Source organism: Crotalus tigris, unplaced genomic scaffold, assembly GCF_016545835.1.
Source record: "Crotalus tigris isolate CLP2741 ecotype Arizona unplaced genomic scaffold, ASM1654583v1 scf7180000021493.194949, whole genome shotgun sequence".
NCBI lineage: Eukaryota > Metazoa > Chordata > Lepidosauria > Squamata > Viperidae > Crotalus > Crotalus tigris.
This window is the reverse complement of record NW_024098538.1, coordinates 72,604-89,087: the sequence shown is the minus strand read 5'-3', so window position 1 is coordinate 89,087 and position 16,484 is coordinate 72,604. Positions and strand designations below refer to the sequence as shown.

The window sequence follows — 16,484 nt, the reverse complement described above, 5'->3', positions numbered from 1 at the left end:
CAAGTTCAAAAAGGCCCGTGGCCAAGTTTATTTATTCACTGCTTAGCATCCCAACCAATTGGAAACTGGGTATTAGAAACAAAAGCAGCTTTGCCCAGAATGATAGGCTATCATGATGAACTAGGAGGATGCAGGCAAAATCCAAGCGGCCTGCAGGAATTAATTGTTTTAGAGCACGTTAACAGGCAGCAGAGCAGACAGGAGCTGTAGCAGGAAACTGTTTTAAATCCATTTTGCAAATTGAGATATTGTAGGTGAATAGGGAGAATCATATGGGGTTTAAATTTTGTTTCAGACTTGTCAACACACTACAGTTAGATTGCTGCAGTGCAACCGTGATCCATTTAAACATGGTTTCTTGAACGTGTCATGGTTTATAGGTAATTTGCTGAATAAACTAAGCTGGTTGATACAGAAACTACGTGGCAATATAAAGGGCTACATCAAGTAGCCCTTTTACATCAAGTACACCTCACTTTGCCTTCAGGCTCTAAAGTAAATGAGGCAAATTCAATACAGGTAGTCCTCAACTCACGACCCAATTCAGACCGACGTTTCCACTGCTGAGCAAAGCAGTTGTTAAGTGGGTCATGTGTGATTTTACGACCTTTCTGTGCCACGGTTATGAAGTGCATCGCGGCAGCTGTTAAGTGAATCATGTAGTCGTTAAGCAAACCCAGCTTCCCCCCTTGACTTCATCGGTTGGAATCCAGCTGGGAGGGGCTCAAATGGGGGTCACGAGGCCCCAGGAGGCTGCAGATGTTGCCAATACACGCCGCTGGCCAAGCACCCCAATTCTGATCATGTGGCCAAGGGGATGCTGCAACGATCGTAAGCGAGGACCAGTCACAGGGCATTTTCTTCAGTGTCATCGCAACTTTGCGCAGTTGCTGAACAAACGCTTGTGAGCCAAGGGCCACTCCAGAGCCCCTTTGCCCGGCCGGATGGACACACACTGACCCCGGAGCCACGGTGCCTCCCTTCCCTACTGCAGTGGAGGAGGGCAGGGAGCAGGGCGCCCCGCCTTAGGCTCTTCGGAGGGTAAGGTGACAAACAGCGAAAGTGCAGGTAGTCCTCAACTTGTGAATCCGTTTGTCTGAATGAGAATTTTTGCCCAGAAATCAGCAAAACAAATCACGAGCGTGTGAGTGCAGGATGTTGCTGGTCATAGGTCAAGGACTGCCTAGAGTCAGGATTCATGTCTTGATTTCACACAACCTACCATTTTGGGCATGTAGAAGACATTCTCTCTTTAAACCCCATAGCAAGAATGGTCGCTAGTTTCTGTGAGAAAAATCCGTTATCAAGGAGGCAGCCAGCCAATTCAAACTCATCAAGAGCACTATATAAAGACACTTATCTAGGAGCAAATATCTCCCTACAGTGCCTGTTAAGTTGCATCATGCAGCCGCATTTGAGTCTTCTACACAAATTGCTAAAACTGGCCCAAAGCTTCTAAATCCACTTTTGTTCTTGCATGGATATAATTCAACTTACAATTATTGCAGCTCACGAAAGTTGATGCCTTATTTGTTTATATCCCACCTTTATTTTTTTTTACAAATATCCAACACACCTTCCTCCTCCTATTTTCCCCACAACAACAACCCTGTGAGGTTGGGCTGACAGAGAGTGACAGGCCGAAAGTCACCCATTTGGCTTTCAAGGCTAAAGAAGAACATGAACTCAGAACCTCTTGCTTTCTAGTCTGCTGCCTTAACCACTAGACCAAGCTAAGTAAGATTTCTTAAACGGAGATATCTGATTATTATTTTGTAATTGCAGCTGGTTAGCTAGATAAAACTGTTGTGTCTGTACAACCACCCACAAAAACAGATACGTTTTGATAAAACATGTTAGTTGGAAAAGCTACTCCTGATTTTTTGGATAATTGCAGGTGACTAAGTAGGTTTTACGTGAAAGCTGGGACATGACCGCTGAAGTAAAGACAAGGATAGAGAAAGCTCGAACAGCATTCTTCAGAATGAAAAAGGTCTTCTGCAGTCACGACATAAGCCTAAGACTGAAAATAAGGCTTGTCAGATGCTATATTTTTTCTATCCTGTTCTATGGAGTAGAGTTGGTCTCTGACAGAAGGCCACCGGAAGAGACCAGAAGCATCTGAAATGTGGATCTACAGGTGGCTGTTACATAGAAGCTGGGTTGACAAGATCAGAAATGAAGAGGTGATCAGCCGCCCAGGAAAGCCAAGGGAAATCATCAAAACAATTAAAAAATGAAAATTAGAATATTTCGGACACGTGATGCGACATCCAGAGAAATACGGCATACTCTATTTAATCCTCCAGGGAAAGACGGAGGGCAAACAAGGTCCAGGCAGAAGAAGAACATTGTGGCTTCAAAATCTAAGGGACTGGTTGGGACAAAACTCAGCAGCACTTTTCCATGTGGCTGCCGATAAAAACAGGATCGCCACCGTCTGATAACGGATAGGGCATAAGAAGAAGAAGAAGTAGGTTAAAAGGTCTGGTGTATTCTGCAGCCAACTTCAGTAACTGAGAACATCCACCTGCCAAAGACTAGTTTCTTTCAGGGTTAAAATGCAACCTTGGAATAAAAATAGCAAGTGTAGCAAAAATTACAGGGAATGTCCACATAGTGAAAGCAGAAATTCACAGCCAATCCCTCACCCAGAAAAATACTGCAAAATTCACAAGGTTTCCTCCCGCTTAGGAGTCAAGCCAACAGGTGACTTGTTTAGCTTTTCCTTGAAAACCCAAGAGGAGAAAGACAATCTGTTCACCTGTAACACTGAATCCGTGTGTAAAAAAAGTACAGATAGTCCTCAAGTTACAACAGTTCATTTAGTGACCGTTCAAAGTTACAACAGAACTGAAAAAAGTGGCTTATGCTCATTTTTCATACTTACGACCGTTACAGCATTCCCCCCCCAGGGTTATGTGATCAAAATTCAGACACCTGGCAACTGATTCATATTTATGATGGTTGCACAGTGTCCTGGGGGTCACGTGATCACCTTTTACAAACCTTCTGATAAACAAAGTCAGATTCACTTAATAACTGTGTTATTAGCAAATGCAGTCATTCACTTAACAACTGTGGCAAGAAAGGTGGTAAAATGGGGCAAAATTTGCTTAGCAACCATCTTGCTTAGCCACAGAAACGTTGTGCTCAGTTTTGGTCATAAGCCGAGGCCGACCTGCAATACGAGACCCACTGAGAAGAGACCCCACCTGTCCCACTCTGAGCTCTGGCCTGTCATGGGGACCCAGACCATCAAATGTTGCCTCTAGAAACAATTCCTCCCAGAGGCAGCCAGAGAACCCCGAAAAAGTTGACCTTTTCTCTGAAGAAACAAACCAATCAACCCTCCCTGCATGCAGAAAACTAGACTCTGTGGGGGGGGATGTAGACCTTTTTTCCAGACAGGCATGAGATCACACCGCAGTTTAAAGCTAAACTTAGGCAGAATTTTGTCTCATCGACCGGGGAGCAGCCTGAGGCACAGGCAGAAGTGCCCTCTCTTGTTATTAAAGCAACTGGACTTTCATAAACCGGAGAAGAAACAGACACCGGCTATCTTAGCTCACCGCTCAGGCAGAGATAAAACAGGCTGTACTTTATTAAATGGACACTTTCCAAGCAGGTATGTGTCAGCGCTTTATGGCTCATTTCAAAAGATACACAGATACACATAATTTATTCCTGGCTATTTAGATAAGAATGTAACAGCAACTCCTTCCAAAATTTACTTCTAAAAGAAAGCAGAAGAGCTTAACACAGGTGGAGGAATCCAAGACTAAAAACCCCATCAGAAATATATAATATATTGCAAACACACAGCTCCATCATTTTAGGAGACTGCCTCTTCCATCTATCATTTTCTATTGAACAGATGAACCAATCTGCAGACTGGCAATTGCCTTTTTCAATTGCTATATTTCAAATTACTGGTTCAGCTACAAGACAAAGGGACCCATAATCCAATCCATCTACCACCTGCTTGCATTTGGATTAAGAAGGATCACACAGCTACTAAAATAAAGTCCAACGCTGCCCTTAGTTCTGCCTTTCAATAGCCTGAGCTCCTGTAATGAGCAAAAGACATTATGGGTAACAAGGAAGAAAGAACTAGCATCATTTCTTTTAAGCAGAAAAACACCTTCATCTACTTTAAAGCAAGATATTTTGTTGTCACATGAATCTGGGCTTGTTTTGACAACATAATCCATAATTCCAGCTGGATAACAATAGCACTTAAAACTTATATACCACTTCGTAGTGCTTTACAGACCTCTCTAAGTGGTTTACAAAGTCAGTATATTGCCTCCAACAATCTGGGTCCTCAGTTCATTGACCTCGGAAGGATGGAAGGCTGAGTCAACCTTGAGTCGGTCAGGATCAAACTCCTGGCAGTGGGCAGAGTTTGCCTGCAATATTGCATTCTAACCACTGCGCCACCATGCGTAACCTATAACAATGGTGATTAACCTATGGCACAGGTGCCAGAGGTGGCACTCAGCCCTCTCTGTGGGCAAGCACGCTGTCGCCCCAGCCCTGTCACCCTGCATGGCCCCCTCCTCACCAGCAATCCCCCGGAGGAGAGTCGCCCCAGGGGCAACCTGTGCAGAGTAGCACAGCCAAGGACATGGCAGCGGGGACAAGACTCCACCCTCGTGCCCCATCACGTACAGATAATGCTGCGGGGCACAGACAGAGGGTGTGGCCACCATGACGCTGCTGGGCCGCCTAGGCGATCTGCTGTGGCGGGCCATGGAGGTGGTGGGTGGCCCTGCGGGCAGGAGATGTGGGGATGGGGTAGGGGCGAAGCGGGTTTTGGGCAGTTTCTAAAAGGTTCGCCATCACTGACCTATAACCTATAACCCTACCCCAATTTAATTTAATAATCTAAAGTAAGTGGGGGAACACATCTGGAGCATGAATCCACATTCACACTGCCACTGTAATCCAGAGAAATCAAGGCTCATTTTGTGCAAATGTGGCCTGATCCATGAAACTGGCTGTCAATTTTCATCTGGTATTCTCTGCAAATTGTAGATGTGACTATACAACAAGGAGCGAGATTTTCCTTTTATCCCCTTTCCTGCTTTTCTACCAGTAAAAGAATTCTTTTCAAATGGGGGTTAAAAAAAAACAAATATCTTGAAAATAAAAATAGGAGGCTGAATATCTCACATAGTGCGGCCCCAATATCTTTGCCGCATCGTATTTCTTTCCAATGACTTCAGTGGGAGATGGATGAGGAATCAATATGGCAGCTATGCAAGAAGCTTGACTGTTTTCACCGCATGGTATTCTCCACACTAAAAACAAGCCAATCAACTTCCATGCTAACTTAAAGGATCTCTGTGGCTACTAGGTTGCAAGAGGACCAGTTGGTAGATAGGTCAGGCAAACAAGCCAAGCAACGAAGTCAAAAGAAAAACCTGGACATCCTCAGCCAAACTACAGAAATAGCAGCCCACCGTCTCCTATGGGAAGACGTTCCTCTGCACTATATAAAATAACTGCAAGAGAGAGAGAGAGAGAGAGAGAGAGAGAGAGAGAGAGAGAGCAAAAGCTTCATCTGCAGAAGATCAGGTTCAAAACAACAAATCTCTACTAAAAAGATAAGACAACGGATGGGTCGAGTGATGCTCAACCCCCAATTCTGTGCTGCTCAGAACTGATAACACTGGGCTAAAGGGATCAATATGGAGCTACCCACAAAAGTCAGGAGCACAGCCATACCAAGGCAGCATAGGTAATCCTCATCTTACAAGCCGTTCATTGATTGACTGTTCGAAGTTGCAACAGTCCTGAAAAAAGTGACTTATGGCCGTTTTTCACACACCTGTTGCAGCGAGCCCTTGGTCACATGAACATAATTCGGACCCTTGATAACTGGAATGTATTTGTGAGAGTTACATGTCACTTTTTGCAATCCTCTGATAAGCAAAGTCAATGGGGAAGCCAGAATCATTTAACAACCATGTTACTAACTTAGCAACTGCAGTGATTCATTTAACAACTGTGGCAAGACAGGTCATAAAATGGGGCAAAACTCACTGAACTATTATCTCGTTAGCAATGGAAATTTTGGGCTCAATTGTGGTTGCAGACAAGGACTACCTATATACTTTTTTATATTCAATAAACACATGAATTACAGAATTTACTATAATCCAGAGATTCTCCACCTTGGCAGCCTTAAGAGGAGTGGACTTCAATCCCCGTGGCTGGCTGGGGAATTCCAGGAAATGAGGTCCATCCATCTTAAAGTTGCCAAGGTTGGGAAACACTAAAAATATTCTATAGGGCATAAGCGAGAATTATATCCTAGAAATCTGCATTTTTAAAAAATTGTTAAATATTTTAAAGAGTTATTCTTATGCAGACCTCACAATTTCGCAGTATATTACACAACTGTCATTCTCTATCATTTTCTTAAAAACTAAATTCCCTTTTTCTCTTTCCTTCTTTCCATTACACTAAAGCAAATAAATAATAAGACCGTGAAGTCTTGATTTTAGAAACATTCTTAAAATTCCTGCATTCTGAAAGAAAATCTATCACAGTGTCTAGCACAGCATAATCACAGAAAGCGTTCAAGAATTTGAAATCTGCATTTCCTGGCACTTAAAACGGAAATAAAGGTTCATTTCAGGACAAAAGCTGGACCACGAAACTGCCAAACAGCCTCTGCCATCCAGCGAGAACAAGCAAATCCTTCCTAGCAACCACGTTTTTGTTTCAAGAGCAATTGCCATCAACTTTACATGGCAGTCCAGGTTATTTCCCGAACTAAATAAAACTCAAATAAAACCTGCTTATTTATAGGCAGCAAGGCTTTCTCAAATTCACTTATCTGAACCAAACACCACTGTCCTTTTTTCCTAAACAAATATTTAATAGGACTTGCCAAGCTAAGAAAGTGTACTAAATTATCAGTGGCCTGCAAGAAGGCAATTTATCCGAATTGTGGAATCGTTCCTTGATTTTAAAAGGAGAGTGCAAAATGCCACACTGAACAGGTTTTCCCCAGCGGAAAATGAGTTGGGGTCTAATCTAAGCCTAGCATTAACTGTTTTATAAACTAGCATCAATTATTCTTTATAAAATCTTATTTGATCTGAATTTGGCATTTCAATTTTTCTTGGCAACAATACACCAGTGGCTTTCTAGTCTGGATTTCCTGGTGGTCTCCTCTCCAGGATCTAAACAGGCCCAGCAAGCCACTTTGGCTTGCTGGTTAAGGCCCTGTGCCAGAAATCAGGAGAGGGGGAATTCTAGTTCCACCTTAGGCATGGAAGTCAGTTGGGTGACTCTGGGCCAGTCGCCCTCTCTTCGCCCCACCCACCTAAGAGGAGGAAAGAGTGTTAGATAAGTTCGCCACCTTGAGTTACTCATAAAGTAATAAAGGCGGGATAAAACAATCAAATAAGCATAGCTTTTTGAGACCAGCCACAAGAAAATCAAAATCCTGGCGGCCACAAGCATTTCTGAGCACTGATGGTTACATCTGCTAGCTGGGCAGGACCACACCTCCCATCACTAGAGTCACCCCCACCAAAGGCAGGCAGGCTGGCGGAAGTGATGGGAGCTGTAGTCCCACACACAGGGGGAAGCTGTCTTGGAGAGCCAGCCTGCTTCCTACATCACTGGGCCAGGATTCAGAAAGAGAAACCACGTTGCCACCGATGCCAAAATGCCATTTTAAGTCCCCCTGGACGTCACCAAGAGAAGCCTCCACTAATTCCAGCCTGGGCCCGATGTAGGGGCCCGCCCTCAAGCGGGAACCGGCAGCCTGAAAGTCAGGCGGGCCTTTTCACTCGCACCCTTTCCCCAAACTGAGGCTAGACGGTAAACGACGGGCCTCCGGGGAAAAAAGAACTTCTGAAAGGAAGTTAAATCAGGACGAAAAGACCCGCCGGTAACATTTCGGAGAGCGAGGCAAGCATGGTGATTCTAACCGCACAAATAACTACCGCGCAGCGAGTGAGCTCCTCTACCTCCAGCTCTTTGTTCCAGCGATGGGCTTCTGCGAGGCTGCCCCCAACCTTCTCCTCCTCCGCCCTCCACGCCCCAGCGCCGAATGAACAGCCAGAGGCCGGGGCAGGGAGGGACACCTCAAGAGGTGGGTCTCTCCTAGCTGAATGACGAGGAAGCTAGCCAACGGGCGGCTTAAGCGAATCGTCGCTTTACTCCAATCCCGCCGCTTCGTCTCTCCGCTCAATCACGGAGATCTGAGAAGGCGACGTATTTGAATACGCTAATCACGGTCGTCGAAATAGCCAATCCCCGGGCTGTTACTTCGGGATAGGACCACCAGGGAAGCGGACCGAAAGGAGGCGTCTGATTGGGCGACAGAGAAATGCCGTGCGCGGGGAGGTGTGAAGGCGCGAGAGCGACGTTGAACGGGGCTCTGGAGGCGAAAGCAACTCGGCACGTGCCTGTCTGCCGCCGGCCTCGCTGACGCCTCCGCTTGTACTTTGCGCCCTAGATCTCGCTTTATGACATAAAGTATGAACTCTTAAGCGACCCATTGCAATGCGTCGCTCAAGAGTTCCTGCTACAATTGGCGTTTTCGGCCGGGGTATTGCTGCATCAGTGCAATCACTTTATACTTGATCTGTGTCTGGCAAAGGTTTTTTTGCCTTTTTTTTTCGAGCACGAAGCTGACGAATGGGGTCCTCGGGCGAGACTCAGATGGAACATTAAAAACAAGTTTCACGGATTATACTTGTATTCAATGGGGTCCTTTTTAATCTACCTTTAGCTAGATTAAAAGCCATCTTCTGTTTGCCATCTTCTGACACAGAACCCTTTTTGAGCACGAGTGGTTCTCCATCTTGCAAACTGCTGGCTGCTAGAAAAACAAGGAAAAGAGCTGTGGTCCAGAGGGCCACATAAATATGTGACCTGGCACATGTTGGAAGGATGAAGTTGAAAGGGTCTTTGAGTAATTAAAACTAAGAGCTAGTTTGAGCTAGTGATTTAAGGCACCAGGCTAGAGGCCAGGAGACGGTAAATGGTTAAATGTAGAACTCCAAGCTTGTCTGAGATGGGATAGTCAAGTCTTATCTCCTCCTGCTTGTGTTGGTTATCACAGCAAAATGAAAGATGAGCGTGCAAATAGTTTAGAGCCCCCAAAGCATTCTCCAGATGTGCTGGATTTCAATTCACACGGCCTAGTCTGCCTGGCCAATCCAAATGGAAGATGCCAGGTTGGGAAGGTGAGCTAAGCCATATCAATTATCATAGCATGAAATACAGGGAGTCCTTGACTTATACACCACTGGTTTAGTGACCATTCAAAGTTACAACGGCACTGAAAAAAATGACTTATGACCACTTTTCTCACTTATGACCACTGTAACATCCCCAAGGTCATGTGATCAAAATTCAGACACTTGGCAACGGACTCATTTATGACAGTCACATTGTCCCAGGGTCATCTGATCCCTTTTTGTGACCCTCTGACGAGCAAAGTCAATGAGGAAGCCAGATTTACTTTAACTAACTGAACAACTCGTTATTCACTTAACAACTGTGACAGAAAAGGTCATAAAGTGGGGCAAAACTCACTTAACAATCACCTTCCTTAGCAACACACATTTTGGGCTCAGTTGTGGTCGTATGTTGAGTATTCACTTCATCAGCACAGCTGCGTTGGGTACGTGCTGCACGTGATAAAGATCAACTTGGTCCAGCCAAAGAAATACCTGTCTATGCAATCTATTTGAACAAGGTAAAATCAGAAAGTAGTGACCTTTCAAGGTTTCTTCCCCTTTCCCCAGTGAGGTATCTTGCTATATGAATTATGTTGCACCTGGACCAGCAGGAGGCAATACACAACAAGTTTTGTTCTATAGAGCAGGGGTCCTCAACCTCTGGTCTGTCTACTGGTGCCGGGCTGTGGCATGCCAGAAACCGTGCAAACAAGCGAAGCCCCCTCTGCGAGATGCAGGCAGCACACGAAACCAGGCCCCCACTGGTCTGCCTAAAAACCTCTCTCCACGGAACTGGTCCCTGGTGCCCAAAAGGTTGGGGGCAGCCGCTATAGAGAATTGTTGTACATAGTCAGATCATACTAAGAATTTTAAATGTTCTAGTGCCATGGTGGCGAACCTATGGCACACATGCCACACATGGCACGCAGAGCCGTCCCTGTGGGCACGCGCACCATCGCCCCAGAGGGAGGTGGGGCCAAGCTGCTCCCCTTCACCTCTCCATGTGCGCCTGCGCTCTCGCTCTCTTTCTCTCTGCACTGGGAGTCAGGGAGCAGCTGCAATAGCTGGGCGGATCCAGGCTGGACAGTGGAGCTGCCAGCGCGAGTCCAGATATGCCTCCAGAGTGATTTTTCAGTGCCCCAGCGGCCAATCCAGGCTTCAGAGTTCTGGAAAAGGCCTCTGCCGCCCGAATCTATGGCTGCAGAGCAATCCCCTCCCCCACGGCCGATTAGGGCGGCAGAGGCATTTTCCAAGCATCTGGATCCATGACCACCGTAGCCACACCCACCAAGTAGGCCACACCCAGCCGGCAGGCCACAGCCACCCGGCACCCGGCGATACATCAGTGGGTTTTGGGTTGCAGTTTGGGCACTCAGTCTCTAAAAGGTTTGCCACCACTGTTCTAGTGGAAATTAAGCTCATAAACCTGTGCATCAAACTTACTACATACAATGCATTAGCTTTAGGAGCTAATTATAATACTGATAAATAATACTGATAAATAAAACAGTTTAGGTTTGTAGATTTTGTGATTAGAACAATTTAGTCTCGCTCCCTGTTGATTTAATATTTTTACCTGTTTTAATATCATTTTAGTTTTGTGTGCTATCCAGAGTAAATAAATCTAAATAAATCAATAATGCGATATGTTTTAATATGAACTATGTTATAAAATGACTAGCAAAAACCATTTCAGAATCAGTTTTGTTCTGTATGGGACTCATTGCACATACATAGCAGATCTTACGTGTACAGAATTCAAACCTTCTACTGGAAATTGAGCTCATGAACCCATCCAGGTTAGATGACTGTATACAATGCATTATCTTTAACCATTGCAAAATGTAATGTGTTGCAATCTATACACTACTAAAACTCTGATTGTTCGTAACCTTCAATTGGACAAAATAGCGCATTGTAGAGCAACCATTTTGAGTCAACATACCTCAAATGGCCTAACTTACAGAATGCATCCAAAATCTGAACTCATGATTCTCATCAGAATGAAATTTGGCTGCTTCAGTGCTTTCTCATCATATCTAATGTTCCCTGCCGGCGTCCTGCAAGGAAAATCAATGGGGAAGCCAGCAGGAAGTCGGAAGTTGCTCATAGCTTCCATTGCTTTTTTGCCTGCCTCTGGTCATTCCATGCTCAGGTAAGGAAATAGCTCTGAAAAGTCTACTCAGTGCGTCACAGATTACGCAATACGAGTTATACTGTAAGCAGGCAGAAACTTCTGCGAAGTGCTGACATATAACTGATTTCTTGTCTCAAGAATATTGTATTTTATGTTCTATGAAGAAGAGTTAAAGTGAAAATTTAAAGCTTTCAGAGCATTTAATCTACTTCCCAGAGCTTGATTTGATATATTGATTTGTACAAAGAAGTTTCACTTATTTATTTTAATGCCCACAACCTTATGCTAGCTTTATATCTGATTTATTGTTTTCTTTTTCCAGGATTCAGGTATGATTACAGAATGTAATAGAGAGGGACATAACACATCCAGGGGGTTGAAGTGCTTACCACAAATGCGAGTATCATCTGAATTGATCTTAGGAAAAAATCCTGGACAAATTTTGTCTTTGGAGATGCTTTTTCTCTCATAAGCCAGGGAAGAGATGCACAGAGCAGTCAGACCTCTTTGAAGGCAAACGGGAGTGTGTGGGGTGGGGGGGAGGTCTTCACCCATCTTCAGATTAGACCAATAGCATATCAGGCTATTCATCAGAACAAAGCAAACTGAGAACACCTTTCTACAAAAGAGGATGAATTTTGTTTTTATTTCATTTTTTTAAAGGAACAGGGAACAGGTAGTCCGCGACTTATGACCACAATTGAGCCCAAAATTTCTGTTGCTAAGTAAGACAATTGTTAAGTGAATTTTGCCCCATTTTAGGACCTTTCTTGTTGCAGTTGTTAAGTGAATCACCACAGTTGTTAAGTTGTAAAAGGTGATCACATGACCCCGGGGGACACTGTAACCGTCATAAATATGAATCAACTGCCAAATGGCTGAATCCCATGGGGGATGCTGCAAAAGAAGTATGAAAAACGGTCATAAGTCATTTTTCTCAGTGCTGTTGTAACTTTGAATGGTCACTAAATGAACTGTTGTAAGTCGAGGAGTACCCGTAGTGTGGTATAGTAATTACAATGATTAATGTTAGCTCAAATAGATTCGGTTCAATTCTGGAAGCTTGCAGGAAGCTTCAGACTTGCCAGCCAGTCTACAGTTTAGCACTTTCTACATGGGTTCGAATTACTACAATATAAGCCAAGTTAGATCTCACAGCGATAACCTCTTTAAAGGCTGCCCGATGTAAGGGAGCCTCAAGGAGCTTGCAAGATGACGAAGAGCCTCATCCAGATTTGAGGCCCTCCATAGCAATATATGCATAAATTTGGTTAATAAATTATTCACAGTTAGACATACAAATTGTCAAAGCAAAGGAATTTATAAACTGATGGATACTGCATCCATTTTATCAAACTCTGAATTAGGCTCAAGGCGGGTTTTTTTGTTTACAATTTTTTGCGATATTGCGGTATATTAATACTTCGGAACATTTGTTTCAGATTTTGTTTTCATTTTGCTCTTTTTATACCATATCTAAATACCTGAAAACATTGTACATATTTTCCTCAACAGTTCCTCTGGACTATCTCTACTTAAAGCTAGCAATGCAGAACAAAGGCAAGTGCTGACATCTGTATATCTGTTTCTTTTTTCAGTAATTGCATTATGTGTTTTTTTTTTCTGAACATGCAGTTCAGCTTCAAAGAATGATTGTCCCAAAGGTGTTTTTTCAAAAGGCAACTGGACTTTCTTTGTTTTTGCTTGAAGATATTTTGCTTCTCATCCAAGAAGCTTCTTCAGCTCTGACTGAATGGTGGAGGATGGAAGGATTTACACTCCTTGCAGCCAGCTGATCATTAGCACTCTTTCTGAAAGTCACTGAGGCCACTGGGAGGCTTATCCGTGCCCTCAGGGTCAGCTGAATAGTGCAAATGGGTGTGGAGCCTTCTTGGAACTGCCGAAAGGGCTGTGGTCTAAACAGGAGATACGTGGTGTTGTATCCCTCCTCCTCAGTTGAGCGAGGGCCTTGGTATAGTATAGATAGCCTCTCTGACCCCTCTTTCAAAGGAGCAGTCCCCTCTGTCCAGAATGAGGACTTTGCTGTCTTCAAAAGTGTGGCCTTTGTCTTTCAAATAGCAATAGCACCTAGACTTATATACCACTTCACAGTGCTTTACAGCCCCTCTCCAAGTGCTTTACAGAGTCAACCTATTGCCCCCAACAATCTGACTCCGGAAGGATGGAAGGCTGAGTCAACACTTGAGTCAGTCAAGATCGAACTCCTGGCAGCGGGCAGTGACTTAACCTGCAAGACTACATTCTAACCACTGCATCACCATGGCTCTTATGCAGATAGACTGCTGAGTCCTTCCATCCTCCACCATTCAGTCAGAACTGAAGAAGCTTCTAGGATGAGAAGAGTAACTTCTCCAAGGAAAACCAAAACAAAAATCCAGTTGCCTTTTGAAAAACAGCCTTTGGGACAACCACGACCTGGTTGACTGAGAGTCTCCATGGACATGCAAAGAATGATGTTTTCATTCTGATCCAATAAATGCCACATGCTGTTACAACCCAGGCCACAAAGCTAAAATTGCAACTATATTAGAAAATGGCCGATGCTAGAAACATTGGTTATTAATATAAAACATTGTACCATTCTTTCTTTTTAGTTTTCCTTCATTTATACACAGTCCTCCTTTCTCATAACAAAAAAAATGAATTTTTCTCCTTTCCTATTAAAAGAAAGTTTTGGATAGCCATGTCAGTTCCATAGTATAAAAAAAGTCACAGTACAAGCAAAATATATTATTCCTTTCTGTTACTGCTCCAGTGATGTATGAAATCATACCATATTTTGAATATTTCTGCTAAAAGATATTTCCTCCTATGGATCTAGCAGAAGTAACTTCTGTGTCTTTTAAAAGCTAAATAATCAGCAAACTACATTTTTTTCATTTGAACCGAAGACATTAAATCCATTTTCAAAAAGATGCAAGTAAGTTTTTTAAAGCAAAGTGCATATTATTTACAGATTTTCAATATTTTCTAAAAAAAATCAGTTAAGTAGAAGTAAACAACTTTTTCAATATATGCATTAAACTCAATCAATTAATAAGATGTACAAAAATGTGAATGAAACAGATTCATTGTATGCTTATTTAATTATGTGAGTTTCTTTGAAATTTTAATTGGTTCTTTTACCTTGTAGTAACACCTCAGTGCAAAACAGCTATGGCAAAAGAATAAAAGTTTGATTTGGAATAATTCTGGGAAACCGTTATGAATGCACTTCTTAAAATGTATACCAGGTAGACAGCCACCAGCCTCAGTGCAAAACATATTTCTACTTCAGAACATTGATTTTCCGACTAGTCCAGTGTTTCTCAACCTTGGCGACTTTAAGATGATGGACTTCAATTCCCAGAATTCCCCAGCCAGCAAGTAATTGAAGTCCACCCATCTTAGAGTCGCCAAGGTTGAGAAACACTGGACTAGAAGAGCATCTCTAACGTTCAGATTCTTAGCCTCAGTCTCACTCTGCCAAACACTTCCTGGCTGTATCAGAACCAATTTCCAGACAAATCCAGCATGTTGTAATAACTGCATATATACATTTAAAATTTGGAATTCACCTTTTGCTATCTGTCTCCTTGAAACCTTCAACATATTTTGATGGACTTTTAGCCAGGATAACAATGATCAACTTGCTTTGTGCACTACTTTATCAAGTTGCCAGACGGTATTTTAAACTAAGGTTTTCACACAAATGGGACACAGCAGCCTTCTACAGATGGTGGCGGCCTCTGGAATTTGGAGAAGACGCCACAGGACACAAAAACATCAGAAAATGATTGGTGAAGTTGCTCTCCATCCTCTTCTAACGTAAGAATGGCCAAGAAAATATGCTACGAAAGGAGGATAGGACCCAAGAAAGGGTAAACCACTTAGAGAGGGCTGCAAAGCACCGTGAAGCGGTATATAAGTCTAAGTGCTCAGGCTATTGCTTATAGGTGGGGTTTTTTGGTTGTTGTTTTTTTTTTTTTTACAAAGTATACCTCCAACTAAAAAAAAGGCTAAATCAATGAAAAGATGGGTGGGCACTCATCAAACCTGCTAACTTCTCTCTCTCTCCCCCCCCCCCATGCATCCCCACATTCTCTCTCCTGTACAAGCAGAGACATCCTCTGGTTTTCTCCCCCTTTCATTCACTCATACATGCACACATGCGGGGGGGGATTTGGGGGCTTTTTCACTAGCAGGTCATGGCAGCATTAGCTGTTCTGGTACTAAACCTTTTAAATTTGCATTTTTAGGTAGTCCTCGACTTATGACCACAATGGAGCCTGCAATTTCGGTGGTAAGTCATGACAATCATAAAGTAAGTCACTATATAATCATGCCCGATTTTTCAACTTTTTTTTAATGGCGGCTGTTGAATGAATGCAGCATTCATAAAGAGAATACCTCAGTCGTTAAATGAACCCATTGTTTGCTTAGCCTTAAGGGCTTTTTTTTTTTTTTTTTGCTGGAAACTGGAAGCGAACTCCAGTTTCTGGCAAAAAACGTTATAAATTGAGGTCATTTGCCTGCGGGATGCTGCAAACAGCCATAAGTGCGGACCAGTTGACAAGCATCCAAAATGCAGTCCCATGACCCTAGGGGACGTTGGGCATCAATGCATCTGGGCCGTAAGCCCCTTTTTCGAAGTCCACTGTAACTTCAAACAGTGGCTAAGTGAGCGGTCGTAAGTTGAGGACTATTTGTAGTGTCATGAAAAGAAAGAAGACCCCTTTGCAAAGCTGCTCAGAGCACAGCTACGTATCGGTTTGTCTTCCTGACTCTCTTCTTGGCCAGACTGTTCTGCCTCGCTGCCACCATGCAGGCTTCTCGGCTGGGGCCCAACTCAGTCCAGAGCTGCTGCTTCTTCTTCTTGTGCCATATCCGTTATCGGACGTTGGCGATCCTGTTGGCGATCCTGTTTTTATCAGCCGCCGCACGAAAAAGTGCTGCTGAGTTTTCTCCAAACCAGTCCCTTAGATTTTGAAGCCACAATGTTCTTCTTCTGCCTGGACCTCGTTTGCCTTCAATCCTTCCCTGGAGGATTAAATGGAGTATGCCGTATTTTCTGGGTGTCGCGTCACATGTCCAAAATATTCTAATTTTCATTTTTTAATTGTTTTGATGAT

General features: G+C 43.5%; 1 protein-coding gene across 2 annotated transcripts in view; it reads right to left on the bottom strand.

The window, feature by feature from the left end:
- ME2 (malic enzyme 2) overlaps positions 1 to 8,188 on the bottom strand; it is a 46,396-nt gene extending 38,208 nt beyond the window's left edge. Inside the window, exon 1 of one of the 2 annotated variants that reach the window (XM_039318740.1) lies at positions 7,995 to 8,188. The gene's annotated coding sequence lies outside the window, so the exon portion shown is untranslated. The remainder of the gene's footprint in view (positions 1 to 7,994) is intronic. The other variant, XM_039318739.1, reaches the window with a different exon arrangement.
- Positions 8,189 to 16,484: the final 8,296 nt, after the last annotated feature.